Source organism: Pinus tabuliformis, chromosome 2_2 (assembly GCF_031772625.1).
Source record: "Pinus tabuliformis cultivar Carrire ecotype Pingquan chromosome 2_2, CPIR1, whole genome shotgun sequence".
NCBI classification, from domain to species: Eukaryota; Viridiplantae; Streptophyta; class Pinopsida; order Pinales; family Pinaceae; genus Pinus; species Pinus tabuliformis.
In genome coordinates, this window is record NC_142300.1 from 77,883,011 (window position 1) to 77,888,550 (window position 5,540).

Genomic DNA, 5,540 nt, shown 5'->3' on the forward strand with positions numbered 1-5,540 from the left:
TCTTATGATTTTGGTCTTTTGTGATTTGTTGTGTTTGATTGTGACTTTTTATGTCTGGCGCATAACTATGCCACTTTGGTTGCGGTGTCATATCATTGTTGGTTCTTTCATGTTTTTCTTGTTTGTTTCTTGTTCTTGTCTTTTATGTTTGAGTCTCGGGAATTGGTTGGGAAAGAGGAAAGTAAATGGAGTTCAAGAAGAGTCGGATGAAACCCAACAGGTAATGCAAGGTCCAGATGAAGAAGGTGCATGTATAAGGGTACCTAAAGGCAAGCGTATGGCAACGATTTGGATTGGTTGGGTCCATTGAGGTAAATGGATGGTGATAGGACAATCATGAGAAAGGTAACAAAAAGGGTAAAGTAAATGGATTTGAGGTTTCAGATGCCTTGGCTATGTTGGGAACTGTTGTTCTCAATATTGTGCATGTTGTGCATGAATAAAGGAAGTTCTCTTAACCTTGGCCTTATGATAACAAGTAATTATGTTGTGAACATGATTGCTTCATGATAATGTTTATATGCATATGTGTATGTATGTACATTTTTATCTGACAGGGTCATTAGGGATCATGATTGTTTTATGTTGATGTTTATATATACATGTATATATGTATGTTGTTGTCTAATAGGGTCACCAGGGATCATTCTTGTGGATGAATGGTCGCTTATGTAGGTGAATGACATGAAGAGGTTTATGGTTTATGAGGAATCAAGTGGGAAGAGTATTCATGACAAATGTACGAGGTTAGTATCATGTGGATATGAATTGATATTGTATGCTTGTATTATGCCTATGTTTATGTTGTGACAGGTAACGCTGAAGGATACATTAGCGAAATGAAAACAATGTGTTTTGCGACATGTTAGGATAAGCATGGATGACAAAGAGACACTGGAACAAGGTTTTTTGGTAGAGGCAGTATGGTTTTGGATGGTGCTATTGTTGTGTATATGTTGTATATTTAGTGATTATATCTATGGTGATGTGTAATGTTGCATATGTAGTATTGTGTACATATGATGTTGTATGCATGTTGTATATATGGTGTTGTGTGTATATTACATATGCAATGCTGAGTATAGATGATGCTATGTACATGTTGGATATGTGGTATTGTGTACATATTGTATTGTACGCATGATGGATATGCGGTGTTGTGCGCATGTTGGATATGCGGTGTTGTGTACATATGGTGTTATGTACATGTTGTATATGCAGTGTTATGTACATATGGTGTTGTGTGCATGTAGTGCTATGTACATATGGTGTTGTGTGTGTGATTGTACATGTGGTGTTGTGTACACGTTTTACATGTGGTGTTGTGCACATCTCGTGCATATGGCGTCGTGTACATGTGGTTTCGTGTACATGTCGTGCATGTGGTGTTGTGTACATAAGGTATTGTGTACACGTACAAGTGGTGTGGTGTACATGTGGCATTGTGTACAAGTTATGTAGGTGGCGTCGTGTACATGTGATGATGTGCACACTTTGTGCAAGTGGTGTTGTGTATAAGTGGTACTGTGTACACATTGTACATATGGTACTGATGTACAGGTGGTGTTGTGTGCATGTTGTACATGTTGTGTTGCAGGCATGCAGTACTATGTATGTGCATTGTGTAGTCGTGGTATCGTGACATGTGTATTCATTGTGTTGTACTCTGTGTATGTATATGTGTTATGTTGTACACTAGGTGTAGGTTTATGAGTTGTATGTCAGGTATAGGTGCATGTATTGCATGGTGTTGTATGCCGTGTGTAGTTGTATGTGTGGGATGTACAATATGTGTATGTGTACATGGTTGAAGAGAAGGAACTAGGTGTTTGTCGGGTGTGGCAACCGATACAGTGTGCATACGAAATAAAGACAAAGGTAGAAGCCAAGGATTGATTAAAGGATAAGTATCAATATTTTATTTCAGTTTTATTATGCATGTGATTTATGATTCTAGTCTATGATGATTACATGTGATTTATGATTTTGATTTATGATGGTTACATGCGATTTTTTATTTTGATCTATGATGGTTGTGTTTTGAGCTAACCTGATGTGATATGTTTATACATGATGATTTGGTCAAAGATTATAGTTTGACTTGTTGTGACAGGAAGCGAACATAATTGCAAGTGTATCTTGTTGACGGACCACCAATGAGGTATGATTTGAAGTTATCTCAATTTTTTTTTAATCTAATGGAAATTATGTGCTTGGTACATGAAAGCATGAAATGCCCAGTTGGGTGGTCGGAACTGACGATAAGCATTAGCAACAACAACAAAAGGAATTGGAACATGCAACAATATGTTGGTTGATCTAGGGTATCAATTTAGTGCTCAAAATTCAAAGTGTGCGACAAAGATCGAAACTTCAATGGCTAGATAGATCTCAGTGATCTGAATCTAACACAACTTGTTTCATTCAAAACCGATATTGCTTGCTCCCGATATCGTGTTTTGATCGAATTGCCAAATAACTAAAATTTTGAAAGTTGGGTTGTAGGTACACCCAGTTAGCAGTTCGTACGCTGACTAGGTAGGTGACTGGGCAGATGACTATGCATTTCAGGCCAGTGGTTGCTCACCAAGTGTCCTTTGTTGAATGGTCAAAATTTCGTGGTTTTCGATTGGTTGTTGGCATTTTTTATTTGGACCAATGTTGGAGGGCCACGTGGCCCAATGTTTGGTTGCCGCATGGCCTCCTTGGACTTGTGTGAAATTTTGGGTGAGGGCCAAAGCACCCCACCAGAATTGAACATGTGACCTACCACCAAACAACCATAGGCCTTAACCAATGTGCCAGGCTTGTTTCTTGATAACATATGTCGACGGGTGTTATTTAAAGTTTATTAGGCACATATTTGTGGGAAGGGTCAGGTTAAGCCTTGCCCTTGGCTACACCCCACACCCACGGGACTGTGGCAGAGGGGGCCTCGGGCTAGGGCTTAGCCCGACCCACAGGTCTCGACACAACAATACAACAATGCATCGCAAAGAACTGTGGTGGTAAAGTTTATGTGGCCAACCTTGGGGTCATATGACCCTTCACACAACCGAGTGCGTGAAGAATGGAGAGGGGCCAACCCATGGGGGACTAGCCCCGGGCCACATGACCATACGACCAACAGAAAGGAGTGACTAACGGATATGCACTTAGTGCGGAAAAAGAACACCAAACCCTTAGTTTTATGGGGCCAATATGATCGCGTGTCAAGTCATTGGGGGCCCGTCCGGTGGGGATGGGCAGCTAGCTCCGGCCCCTTGGCACGTCGTCCCCATGTGACCCTATTTTTTTATTTTTATTTATTTTGTTTAGTTTTCTTTTTGAAATAGACGTTATAGGTAGTTTACATGTCCTACAATTTCGTCCATAGAGCGGGATTGTAGGCCAAATTTGAACTGGTTCCCAGTTTGGGGCACTCAAACCAGATTTAGGTCGAATTGTAGGATGACTAGTCATAACATTGGGTAGAAACTTTTAACATGCATAACTTTCTCAATTTTTTGCCAAATGAGGTGTAGAACGAACCCATATGGGGGTTTTTGACAGTTTTGGATCCACTGGAGACATCAGTTCTATTTTTTAAGCATTGTAAAGCCATGTAAACACACTTTTGAGCACTTAATAAAAGAGGCCCTACATTGGAAGTTGAACTAGGAGATGTATCCCAGGAGGGGTGAACTCCTTTATCATGTTTGGTGCTATGTGTTTCAGATATAGTTATTTGTCTTTGTTTGGTTGTTAAACTTATTTAGAAGTTACTTGTTTATGTGTTTAGTAACTTGATCCATTACACAAACACATATAAAATTTCACTTCTAGTTTGTTCAAATCTTCAAGTTTTCAGTTACAGATCACTGGTAAAGCATTTAGGAGTAGGGCCATTGTGGGACACTGGTACCCAAGAGTGTCCATTAATTGCCATGAGCATGCTATGACCGATATGATGGTTTTGAGGCAGGGATATGCCTTGGTTATTTGACCTTCCATGTGAGGAAACCTTGTCGAGGGATGGGATACCTGGGATGGGGGTGTCAACAAAACTTGGAAGGTGTGTGACTGCATGGAAGGGGGTGATCGAATTACCCGAGGGACTGTGTAGTAGAGAAGGGAAGGCCAATGACAAAATTGTTTTGGTCATTAACATTCCTAGATGGAATCAGATGCACATGGGAGTGTGCCCTGGAACAATGATTCGATAACTGTTCACTGAGAGGACAAGTGGCACTTGATTGTAGTGCTAGACATTGGATGCAACTTTGACCTTGTAGTGGATTCTGGACTTCATGGGAAGGAGGTGAATCCCAGTCTTACTTTGAGGGTGGAGGTGTGAGCCTATAGATTCCCTTGTTGTGGATGCATGCATCGTATCCTTTTATTTGTTGGTCGAGCAAATGTGCATATGTGTATATTATTAAATATTGTGTTGAGCTAGATTTATAAAGCTCCATAGACAATATGATTATTTGTTGGGTGAAACAAATGTGTATGTGTGTATATGTGGTTGTTATTGTAAATACCGTAATGAGTTGTGTTATAAAGCTCCAGTAAACGATATGTTTGTCATGTTTCAGCAGTGGTCATTGTAAATACTGCAACGAGATAAGTTATAAAGCTCAATGGGTAGTATGTCCGATTGTAGTGGTCTTGCTGGTTATAGGTGTCATTGAACACTGAGGACGGTGTTCCCCCAAGGGGGAGGGTTCTATAACAACCCTGGTTAACAATTCATGTAAAAATATATAAGACCACAGTCATGGTATGCTTATTCCAAGCTGAATGGTGGGCAAAACAACCTAGTGGGTGTTCATTTTGGTTTATTATGGCTAAGGAAATTAGAAAAGGCAATGGTAAAGGCTTTGGAAAGACAAAATGTCATTTTTGGCACATTTATTTATGAAATAATGGAAATTAGGAGAAAAGGAAAGTGAAAGGTCACATGTTACATGTGAGGAGGAAAATGAAGGAAAATAATGGACATTGAAGAAAATAGAGGCCTCATTGATAAAACGCTTCCGAGGATTAGTGGGCAGGCTTGGTTAGTGTAGCTCTTTGTCAGTTCAATTTTTGAGCTCTCATTCTATTCTCTCTCTCTCATACTCTTGGACACTTAGAGTTTTCTTGGAGCTCTCTTGGAGAGTGTGGCATACTTGGATGATTGGAGCAAGAAGGCAAAGGAAGAGCAGGAAAGCATAAGAGGACATCGAGATCAGCAACTACAACGGTTTTGCTTGTATGTATCAAGTTGCATGTATGTTTTCCTCACTAGTTTTGGCATGCATGGCATATGCATGTGGTTTATTGGTCATGATCTGTCATTGGCATGGAGGATTGTCTGGATTGACTGTGGATTTGCCTAGCCTTACCATTTCCTGGATAATCATGGTGTTGTGGGTTTTACTTTTATTTTCTGGTCGGTTTTCTTGTGCCTGTGGCTGTGGGTTGAGTTATTAGTTCCTGGAAGCCTTGGTTGGACAAATACTCTGGAAGCCCTATAACAACTTGGGTTGAGATCCTAGTGCTGGAAGCCTTGGTTG